This window comes from Amblyraja radiata, chromosome 8, assembly GCF_010909765.2.
Source record: "Amblyraja radiata isolate CabotCenter1 chromosome 8, sAmbRad1.1.pri, whole genome shotgun sequence".
In the NCBI taxonomy this organism is placed as follows: domain Eukaryota; kingdom Metazoa; phylum Chordata; class Chondrichthyes; order Rajiformes; family Rajidae; genus Amblyraja; species Amblyraja radiata.
Window position 1 is genome coordinate 39802123 of NC_045963.1, and position 12363 is coordinate 39814485.

A 12363-nucleotide genomic window follows, 5' to 3' on the forward strand; every position below is an offset into this window, starting at 1 on the left:
ACCCCCTCCTTCTCAACACTCCTGCCCTCCCCGCATTTTTAACCCCTGGCACAGACTCTCCACACGCTGTGAAAGGAACTCTCCCTCCAATTGGTCCCTTGAATTAGTATTGTCATTCAATAAGATGACAACTGATTCAACTTGTCCCGCTCCCGTTTTTCCCACCATCTCTCCACCTGCCTTCATCCTCCGTCCCCCACCCATTCAGCAATTAAAAAAATGAAGGAGATTTAGAAGCCTTGGGAAAATTGAATTGTTACTTATTTTTATTTTTTACGGAGAGAACAACGTGCGCAGACTGTTTAAGATTTTTTTTAAAAAGCCGACTGACTGCCTACCTTGACTAATTACTCACGGCACGTGCCTGGCTTGTATACTCTGGAATTTAGGATGAGAGGCAATCTTATTGAAACATAAGATTATTAAAGGATTGGACATGCTAGAGGCAGGAAAAATGTTCCCGATGTTGGGGGAGTCCAGAACCAGAGGCCACAGTTTAAGAATAAGGGGTAGGCCATTTAGAACGGAGATGAGAAAAAACTATTTTACCCAGAGAGTTGTGAATCTGTGGAATTCTCTGCCTCAGAAGGCAGTGGAGGCCAATTCTCTGGGTGCTTTCAAGAAAGAGTTAGATAGATCTCTTAAAGATAGCTGAGTCAGGGGATATGGTGAGAAGGAACAGGGCACTGAATGTGGATGATCAGCCATGATCACAGTGAATGGTGATGCTGGCCCGAAGGGCCGAATAATCTACTCCTGCACCTATTGTCTATTGTCTTTCATTTATTTTATTTGGAATATGAAAGAGAGAAAAAGAGAAAGAGAAGAAATGAATAGATTTGGAAATGAGATTAAAAAAGCAGCATTTTACAGGTTCCCCCAAATGGTTACTTTCATTATGTTAACTTAACAATTACTATACATATAGAACATATAGATTGCCAAATTAAATAATCCCACTTGCATTCGTGTGATCCATTTACCTCTATCCCTTGCCTGTTCACATGGCACACAAGAAACTGCAGAATCTGAAATTCATGTATCTGTCTAATTGCCGAGTAAATGTTTAAATCATATCTGTTTCCACCAGGTAGACAAAAGTGCTGGAGAAACTCAGCGGGTGCAGCAGCATCTATGGAGCGAAGGAAATAGGCAACGTTTTGGGCCGAAACCCTTCTTCAGACCCTGTTTCCACCACCTCCCCAGCATCAATTTCAGACTCCTATTCTCTGTGTAAAAAAAAATCTTACATATCACGATATGAAGTACTCATTTAATATCTTGCCCTCATCCTCTGATTCCAGGTATAAAATTGCTCCTTTGTTCTTGAATAGTCCTATCCTCTTGATAGATACCCATTTGTTTTTAGTTTATGTGTAAAATTCCTTGGGATTCATCTCGCCAAGAAAATTCATGGCCTTGTTTGGCTCACCTGATTATCTGTTTAAGCTCTTTCTTGCTTCCTTGATATTTCTCTAGGCCCATGACCAATTTCAGTTCCCTAAACCTTACATATGCTTCCTTTGAGTCAAAACATTCAAATTCCAGGGCATGCATTTCTCTGAACATCTGTTCTGGACCCCTCACATTGATGCAAACATAAAGAAAGCCAATCAAAACTCTACTTCCTTAGAAGACTGAAGCGATTTGGTATGTCGATGAATATTCTCTTGAATTTCTATAGGTGAACAGTAGAGGGCCTATTTATTTACTGGCTGCATCACAGACTGAATCCATCATGGCCTGGCTCGGCAACTCAAACACCCAGGAATGAAGAAGATTTCAAAAAGTGGCAAAAAGAAGTCCATCATGGGTACTGACCTCCCCACCATTGAAGGGATCTACAGGAGTCACTATCTCAAAAAGGCAGCCAGCATCATCAAAAATGCACACCACCGTAGCCACACTCGCATTTCATTCCTGCCATCGGAAATAAGGTATAGGAACTGAAAATCTAACATCCAGATTACGGAGCAGCTTCTTCCCTTCTTCCAAACTGCATAGACTTAGAGGGCATGTTTTTTGTCTACACCATTATTAAACTGCGCCGGGCGATGAAAGGCCCCGCGAATGGGCCGATTCAAGCACCACGAATCGGGGCGGACGAAGTTGCTGTTGCTGAAGTTTGGAGTCGGTCACCAACCAGGTCAGCTCCCGATGTTACAGTCCATAGGGCCCACGGCCGAAGCCTCGTGTGTGCGGGTGCGCGGCTACCGAGAAGCCGCGCCCCAAATTGTGTACCCCCCATGTTTTGATAGTGATTTCCGTCCCTAATACTAAAAAAGTCTTTTTTTGTTGTTTATTGTGGTGTTTACAGAGTACTATGTTTCTTGACTCTTGACTCTTACTTTTTGACTAAATTTACAACATCTCTCGTCATCCAAGATTCCTGAACCTTGCCATTCTTGTGTTTCTTCCTCACAGCAACATGTTAGTTTTGAATTCTGACCAGCTGGCCTTTAAACGACTCCCACATATCAAACATGAACTTACCCAATAACAGATGCTCCCAATCTACTCTCTCCAGGTCATGTCCAAATCAGCTATAATTAGCCAGATTTCTCCAGAACACCAGTCTTATCCTAATCCATCACTATCTAAAAACAAATGGAGTTTTGATCACTATTCCCAAAACACTTTACCACGGAATCTCCAAGTATCTGACCAGGCTCATTTCCCCAGGCTCCTTCCCTAGATGGACAGTCAACACTTTGTTTCAAGAAACCCTGCTGATACACCTAACACATACTGTCCCACCTAAGCCTCTGGCATTTAGTACATTCCAATCAATATTGGGGACATTATAGCTACCTGCTACAGTAACCCTGTTGCTTTCACATTTTTCCTTGATTTACCTACATATCTGTTTCCGTGTCTCATGTGTGTTATTAGGAGGCCTGTAGGATAACCCACCAAAGTTATTGCACTTCCCTTATACTTGGATTCATATTGCCTCACTGGATGAACCCTCCATAATGTTCTCTCCAAGTGCATCTACGAGTTTCTTCCTGATCAGTATTGCAACTGCTCCACCTCTTTTACATCCCTCTCGATAATGTTGCAAGCATCTAAATATGGGAACATTGAGAACATATGGGAACATTCCTGCTGTTTTTTCAATCATTTCTGCAATGGTCACTCGTCATATGGTCATAGTGATCAATGGTCACTCGTCACTCGTGCATTAATCTGGGCTCTCAGTTCATCTTCCTTACTCATAATACTCCTTGCATTGAAATAAATACACTCTGGCCTATCAGTCCTACTATGTTTATTTATATGGCCCTGTCGAATTTCCTTTCAGACTCACTTGACCTAACCTTTAACTTGCACTTAATCTCTCCACTTTCAGACCAACTGGTCTGGTCCCTATACCCTACCATGCTAGTCTAAACCATTGCAGGTGGCATTATCAAACCTCCCAACAGGCCCAACAAATTTACTGTTGATTGAGGAAACCTCAATCTTTGAGTGTAATAGAGTCATAGCTTCATACAGCACAGAAACAGACCCTTTGGCCCAACTTGCCCATGTAAACAAAGATGCCCTATTTACACTAGAGCCATCTGCCCGTATTTGGAACATATCCCTCTATACTTTTTTTTCTCCATGTACCTGTCCAAATGGCTTTTCAATGTTGTTATAGTACCTCCCTCAACCAACTTCTCTGGCAGCTCGTATATTATGCCCACCACTCTCTGTGTGAAAAAGTTGCCCCTCAGATTTGTCGTAAATCTTTCCTCTCTCACCTTAAACTTATGTCATCTAGTTCTTGATCCCCCTACTCTGGGTAAAACGACTGTGCATTTACCCTATCTATTACCCTCATGAATTTTTACACTTGTGATTTTATACACCTCTATAAGGTCATCCTCTGCACTCCAAGGAATAAAGTCCTAGTCTGCTCAACCACTCCCTCAGACCCTCACATCCTGGCAACACCCTTGTAAATCTCTGCACTCTTTCCAGCTTACAACATCCTTTCTATAGAAGGGTGACCAAATCTGAACACAATACTCCAAATCTGGCTTCACCAATGTCTGATACAACACATTTGCAGATAATACAAAAGTGGGTGGTATTGCAGATAGTGAAGATGGTTGTGAAAGATTGCAGGAGGATCTTGATCAATTTGCCAGGTGGGCTAAGGAATGATTTTTGAAACTAAATACAGAGAAATATGAGGTGTTGCATTTTGTCTAACATGGGCAGGGCCTACACAATGAATTGTAGGGCTCTGGGGATTGTTGTAGAGCAGAGGGATCTAGGAGTGCAGGTATTTGGTTACTTGAAGGTGGAGTCGCAGGTAGATAGGGCGGTCAAAAAGGCATTTGACACACTGGCCTTCATCAGCTGGCTTTTAACTACACAGAGCGGACCGCGAAGCAGAGGCAGCGGGGAAATCAAGAGGTAGTGGAATATGCTTCTATACTAACCAGGGCTGGTGCAGTGACATCACGGTACTGTCTAACTTCTGTTCTCCTAATCTAGAATCTTTTTTTATAAATTACAAATCCTTTGATTCTACGAGGGAATTTACCTCTTTTATTCTCATTGGAGTTTACATCACCCCCAGCCTGCGTACGTGGGGCGCAAACGCAAATCGTTAACCAGGTAATGAGAGTAGAGAGTGACTTTCCGGAATCCATGGTCATTGTTTTAGGGGATTTTAACAAGGCTAACCTCAGCCGATAGCATCCAAAATACAGATATCACGTTACCTGCCACACCAGAGGGTAGAGAACACTCGATCATTGTTACACTACAATTAAGAACGCATATCGCTCTGTTCTCTGCGAGGCTCTGGGACTCTCTAATCATTGTTTAGTTCACCTTATTCCAACCTACAGGCAGAAACTAAATCTGCTAAGCCTGTGGTCAGAACAATGAAAAGGTGGACAAGCGAGGGAATTGAAAACCTACAGTCCTGCTTTGACTGCACTGATTGGAATGTGTTCAGGGGAGCAACCACAAGCCTCGATGAATATACAGACACCATACTGACATCATATGTCAGCTTTCCCACTAGGTCGTGGATCAGGTTCAACAATGACAAGCCCTGGTTTACAGCAGAACTCAGACAGCTCCGCCAGTCTAAAGATGAGGCCTACAGGAGCGGAGATGCAGACCTCTACAGGCAGGCGAAGTACAACCTAAGAAGAGGAATCAAAGCTGCCAAGAAAAGGTACTTTGAGAAGTTGAGGAGCAAATTCTCAGCTAATGATTCTTCTTCAGTGCAGAAGGGCTTGCAAGAAGTCACCAGCTACAAGAGGAAAAACCACCGCTCCTTGGACAATCGTCAACTGACCAACGACCTGAACAAGTTCTACTGCAGGTTCGATAGACAGAAACATAACCCCCGGTAACCCCTCCCTCAAAGGGCCGGCCTTAAGCCGATTGGACCAATTTCTCCCAATTGGGCCCCGCATTAATTTTCCGTATTTCGTACAGAAATACAAATTTGCTTTGTTAAATAAAGATTTTTTTAAAAACATTCGCCATACGTATTTCTTTACAAAACGAACATGGATAACAACCGCTGCACGGCCATCAGACACAAACAATTTGTTAACTACTACTATTAGCACTTGTTAACAGCCAGTAGTTAACAAGTAGTTATACAATGTGTCATCAATGCGTCGATCCACATTCCTCAGTAAATGTAATTGGGTTTTGAACAAGTATTAATGACGCTGCGTTCCTTTGAATCCAATTCACGCGGCGTCATTAATACTTGTTCAAAACACAATTTCTTAAAACTCACCATCATGATTGAGGGCTTCCTCTTGGCGAGCTTCATCTTGATGTGCAGCAAAGATCCGTGTGCAAGTTATCATTCAATTTACCTACCGACCCACGTTGTGTCTCTCTCTGTCTTTCGCTCTCTCCCTCCCTTTCTCTCTCTCGCGCGTTCTCTCTCTCCCGCTCCCCATCTCGTCTCTCTCTAGCACTCTCAGCATTCCCGGAATCATTGACGTTTTGCGGTAGACAAAAATGCTGGAGAAACTCAGTGGGTGAGGCAGCATCTATGGAACGAAGGAAATGGGCAACGTTTCGGGTCAAAACCCTTCTTCAGACCCGGTCCGAAACGTTGGCTATTTCCTTCGCTCCATAGATGCTGCCAAGCCCTGTCCCACTGTGCGAGTTCACCCAAGAGCTCACCCGAGTTTAAAAAAAAATCAAAACTCGTGGTAAGCACATAGAATGAACGTAGCAGGTATGTCGGAGCTCGGGACGTCTCTTAGCGCTAATGGCAGGTACTCGGGAAGCATGGTAACTCATGAAGATTTTTTAACATATTGAAAAATGTCCATGAGTAAAATATACTCGGGATATAAAAATTTGATACTTTTTAGATTAGATTAGATTAGATTAAATTCCTTTATTGTCATTCAGACCTTTCGGTAGTCATACTGTAGTAGCTTGTGAGTTTACCATAGTAGCTCGTGAGTTTATCGTAGTAGCTCGTGAGTTTACCATAGTAGGACCTGGTGTCCTATATCACTGTTGTATGTTCATGATGGAAATAAGAATACTCAGTATATTCATTACTTTTGAATTGTAGTTTTATGTAATCCTCCCATAATTTCTGAGTTCCATTTCACAATATCTATCAGACATACAAAATGTTGCAAGGTAATATTTTCCCCAAACTCAGTTGTATCTTTCTATCTCAATAAATATCACAAAATATGCCATTGGTTCAGCCACATTATGACAAAATATAGGTTATTTGTAATCAGTCACCCCATCCCAGAAACAACAGTACTTAAAGAAGAACATTTGTTTTACTAATTTACAAGCATGTATCATGCATTGTCCGTTGATCCATATCCAGCATAATGTTGTGATAATTGCATAAAAGTTATTATTGTCTAAGAAATTTGGTGTGGAATGATAATCTATCTCAGTACTCATTTAGGCAAGTCCCAAGCTATAGATACTTTTTCTATGGTGTTCCAGAACCTCGGGTGCCACCTGGCTGCCGCCATCCTGGAGCACAGCCTCCGCTCCCTGCTCCGCGGGCAGCTCTGGCTCAGCCGTTCACCATTCTCATCCCGCCCCCGGCACAGGTAGCCCGGCTCCGTTGAGGCCCAGGTCCGCGAGTGTTTCGGCTGGCTGCTGGCCGCCTACAGCCAGTGCTGGGCCGAGTATGAGAACCAGCCGAGTTCCAGGCCCGGCGCTGCTCTACGACCTGGGTAGGTGCTAGGGCAGGGAATGGGAGTGAGGGGAGGAGGATGAGGGAAATGGGGAGGTGGGAGATGGAGTGGGGAGTGGGGTGTGTAGAGGAAGATGGGGAGGGGTGGAAGAGGGAGATGGGGGATGGAAGAGGGAGATGGGTCAAGAATGGTGAATGCGGGTGATGGAAAGGGGTGAAGGAAGGAGGTGGAGCGAGTGGGATGGAGATAGGAGATGGGGATGAGGTGAGGGGTGGAGAAGAAGATGTAGAGGAGGGAATAGGGGCAGGGGAGTGGATGTGGAGTGGAGGAGGGAGATGGAGTGGGGTGGATGAGGGAGATGGAGAAGAGGTGAGGGTGGAGGAGAAATATGGGGTGGGGGAGGGAATGTGGCAGGAGAGTGAGCGGAGAGGGGAGGGGGTGGAGGAGGGAGATCGGGCGTGATTGTGGGATAAATGAAGGAGGTGGGGAATAGAGTGGAGTGGATGAGGGAGATGGGGAGGAGTTGGGGAGGAAAATGGTGGGGAGTGGATTGGAGAGGGAGATGGGACGGAGGAATTGGAGAGGGGCGAGAGGGAGGTGGATGAGGGAGTGGGGGTGAGGGAGAAAGATGAAGATGGGGTGGGGGAGTTGGGTGGAAGAGGTAGATGAGAGGGGAAGTGGTGTGGAGGGTGGAGTGTGGTGGAGGAGCGAAAGTGCTAGAGGAGGCAGGTGGGGTGGGAGAGTGCGGTGAAGGAGGGAGTGGGGAAACAGGGAAAGTGGAAAGTGAAAATTTAAAAAAATCTATGAATGTTGGCAACCTAAAATAAAAACAGAAAATGCTCAGCAGGTCAAGCATGGGGGATAAAGGGAGGTGTGGGGGAGGTGGGGGATAGAGGGATAGGAGGGGGTAGGGAGGATAGAGGAGTTATGGAAGGAGGGAGGAAGTGACTGTAGAGGAAAGGAGAGAGAGGGTGAGGGAGGGATTGAGGGAATGGAGGAGGAGAGGGGAAAGAAGCGGGAGGATGAAGTGGAGGGGGAGGGAGTGCTGGGGAATGAGGGCAATTGAGCCACGCCTGCACAGTTGGGGGGTATGGGTGAATAGGGGAACGGGTAGCATTGGGGGAACGGGTGAGTGGTGGAATATTGCGTTGGAGGAGCAGACCCAACAGGTCTGCATTTAGTCAAGCCTTTTTTTTAAATCAAGAAAATGGCACCATTAATCCTCGTAGATAATTATGATTTATTTTGTTAAGTTTTCCAACATGCTGAATTATGGGCTTTGTCCATTCAATTTAGCTCACAATCGAAAAAATCCAATTTAAATTTATAAAATTATGTATTTAGTGACTAAGACCCACTGTGCCGAACATTTATTTTTCAATGTGATGGAAGGAAAGCAATATGATAGAACTTATATTGAATTAGTGCCTTTATATCCTTAGAACAACCTGAGGTACATATTACCCAAAAATGCATTTCTGAAATACTATCTTCAGGTACCCAATTACTATATTGCTTGATCCCACTAAAAGCAAAGACCTGATCTCTGGACCAACACCTTTGACCACGTCCATTAGGCAGTGGTCAGCACGTTACGTCCAGCAGGCACTGCAGGAAAAGGACTCGGTCGATCCTGTGGTATGGTTCCCCAAGCAAACTGCACAGCTTGTCTGGTGAAATAACTAATCGCCAGAACTCACCAACAAGCACCAAGACCTTTCTTGGCTGGCAGTGAGAGGGACCCTCTCAGTCGTCAGATCATTGCTGCACCGCCGGAATCTTACTACCAGCACAGGCTGCCCTCGGGACGGTTGCTGCAGAGAAGAGACGTTTGCCCACCTCTTCGCAGTGTGGATTTGCAAAGAGAGTCTGAAGAAGAATACAAGGGTTCTTGTTAAGATTTATTGAATACAGTTTTTATTCAGAATAAAGTTTATTTTGATTCAAAAATAAGAAATGTTGTTCTTTTTGCATTAAATTTGCAAAACAATATTCAACTAAATTATAACTGGTCAATTTTAGGAATGCTCCTATTGTATCTATGATTGTAATGTTGTTTTTCTTCAAGATTCTTTTTGGTAAAGTGCCATCTGCAGGATTTTTGAGGAAATAATAGCTATTTCCTACCTATATAGCTTAGCATTATTAACAAATTCCAAATTCAATAACACCTTGGCTCGTCTCAACCACATGAAAATGGTGTCAGTAATTGCCAATTGTCCGTTTCAACCAAGTAGGGAATTATCATTGTACAGGGAGTTATCATTGTATAAGTAGTAGAAACAAACCACTGTGGTTGCTGGTTAATACCCAAAAAGACACAAAGTGCTGGAGTAACTCAGCAGGTCAGGCAGCATCTCTGGAGAACATGAATAGGTGATATTTTGGGTCGGGACACTTCTTCAAACTCTCGGATTCCAGGTGAGTTGATGGCCCTGGCCTGCTGCAGCCAGGGGAGAGGCAAGGAACGTCAGTGTCATGGTCACGGCCCATGGTCAGCCAAAGTGCATGTTGGGTCAGCGGTGATGGCGGCAGTCAAGGCCTGGAAACGGCCGAGGAAGCTGTGTGAGCCGGGGTGGTGTTGGCAGCCCAACCTGGAAGTGTGGTGCGTGCTGGGGATGGCATTGGCAGCTGGGGTTGGTGGTAGGTCTGTCTGCTTTAATCAAACTCCATTAAAAAGAGTTCTGTTAAAACAGGGGTTTACTATATAAGAAGAGACATTTGTGGTCATGTGAAAAATATAATTTTAAATGACTGGATTGAGAAAGCAGTTAAAAAAGCATATCTTACCCTTTACACAAAAGCACAAAGAATAAGAACATGAAATCATGATGATCCTTTATAGAACATTGGTTTGGTAACAATTGAAATTTATGTGAAAAAACTTAACCAAATGAACACAAAATGTGTTTAGGCACCACATAGAGTCAATAGACATTAGACAATAGACGCAGGAGTAGGCTATTCGGCCCTTCGAGCCAATCAATGTGATCATCAACAATCAGTACCCTGTTCCTGCCTTCTCCCCATATCCCCTGACTACGCTATCTTTGAGCCCTATCTAGCTCTCTCTTGAAAGTATCCAGAGAACCGGCCTCCACCGCCCTCTGAGGCAGAGAATTCCACAAACTCACAACTCTCTGTGTGAAAACGTGTTTCCTCATCTCCGTTCTAAATGGCTTACCCCTTATTCTTAAGGGGCTGTCACACTTGGGCAACCTAATTGGCAAGTTAAGAAGAGTTTGAAACAATGACATGTTTAAGACCTCCTTTGACTATGGAGAAGACCTCCTTCGACCTCCTTCGACTATGTTGAAGACCAGCTTCGACTAGCTACGACCAACTTCTGGAAAATTGGACACCGAATAGTGGAGAGTGAAGACGACCTCCTTCGATCTCCTTCGACCTCCCTTCAACTATGATGAAGACTATCTACGACTACCCTCGACTACCCTCGATTACCTACGACTAACATGCCGACCTACTACAACCTACGACAACCTACTACGACCAAACCTACGAGTGAAAAATGTATCGATTTTTTCCATGGCGACCTTTTTTTACTCTTGAGCATTTTTTAACATATTGAAAAAAACGCCGCGACCTAGCTGAGGCCTCGACTACGCGGAGACCACTCTCGAGCATGAAGGAGAGTTACGAAGACCTCCTATGACCTTCTGTCGACCATGCAGCGAATATGAGTCGAGGGTAAACTCGCCAGAACTTGCGGATTAGGTCGCCCAAGTGGGACAGGCCCTTTAAACTGTGGCCCCTGGTTCTGGACTCCCCCAACATCGGGAACATGTTTCCTGCCTCTAGCGTGTCCAAACCCTTAATAATCTTATATGTTTCAATAAGATACCCTCTCATCCTTCTAATTTCCAGAGCATATAAGCCTAACTGCTCCAATCTCTCAGCATATGACAGTCCCGCCATCCCGGGAATTAACCTTGTGAATCTACGCTGCACTCCCTCAATAGCAAGAGTGTCCTTCCTCAAATTTGGAGACCAAAACGGCAAACGATACTCCAGGTGTGGTCTCACTAGGGCCCTGTACAACTGCAGAAGGACTTCTTTGCTCCTATACTCAACTCCTCTTGTTATGAAGGCCAACATGTCATTCGTTTTTTTCACTGCCTGCTGCACCTGCATGTTTACTTTCATTGACTGATGAACAAGGACCCACCAGATCCCGTTGTACTTCTCCTTTTCCCAACTTAACACCATTTAGATAATAATCTTCCTTCCTGTATTTGCTACCAAAGTGGATAACCTCACATTTATCCACATTAAACAGCATCTGCCATGCATCTGTCCACTCACCCAACCTGTCCAAGTTACCCTGCATTCTCATAGCATCATCCTCACAGTTCACACTGCCACCTAGCTTTGTGTCATCTGCAAATTTGCTAATGTTACTTTGAATCCCTCATCCAAATCATTGATGTATATTGTAAATAGCTGCGGTCCCAGCACCGAGCCTTGCGGCACCCTACCAGTCACTGCCCGCCATTCTGAAAGGGACCCGTTGATCCCTACTCTTTGTTTCCTGTCTGCCTATCAATTTTCTATCCATGTCAGCACTCTACCCCCAATACCATGTGCCTTAATTTTTCCCACTAATCTCATATGTAGGACCTTATCAAATGCTTTCTGAGTTCAGATACACTACATCTACTGGCTCTCCCTTGTCCATTTTCCTAGTTACATCCTCAAAAAATTCCAGAAGATTAGTCAAGCATGATTTCTCCTTCATAAATCCATGCTGACTCGGACCAATCCAGTTACTGCTATCCAAATGTGCCGCTATTTCATCTTTTATGATTGACTCCAGCATCTTCCCCACCATCGATGTCAAGTTAACTGGTCTATAATTCCCTGTTTTCTCTCTCCCGCCTTTCTTAAGAAGTGGGATCACATTAGCTACCCTCCAATCCACAGGAACTGATCCTGAATCTATTGGAAATTGATCACCAATGCGTCCACAATTTCTAGAGCCACTTCCTTAAGTACCCGGGGATGCATACTCAGGCCCTGGGGATTTATCAGCCTTCAGTCCCATCAGTCTATCCAACACCATTTCCTGCCTAATGTGGATTTCCTTCAGTTCCTCCATCACCCCAGATCCTCTGGCCACTAGTACATCAGGAAGATTGTTTGTGTCCTCCTTAGTGAAGATGGATCCAAAGTACCTGTTCAATTC

At 44.4% G+C, this 12363-nt stretch overlaps 1 long non-coding RNA gene across 1 annotated transcript in view; it reads right to left on the reverse strand.

Moving 5' to 3' along the window:
• Positions 1 to 8842: 8842 nt before the first annotated feature.
• LOC116976088 overlaps positions 8843 to 12363 on the reverse strand; it is a 53167-nt gene continuing 49646 nt past the window's right edge. Inside the window, exon 3 of the long non-coding RNA XR_004412872.1 lies at positions 8843 to 9029. This is a non-coding gene — a long non-coding RNA (uncharacterized LOC116976088). The remainder of the gene's footprint in view (positions 9030 to 12363) is intronic.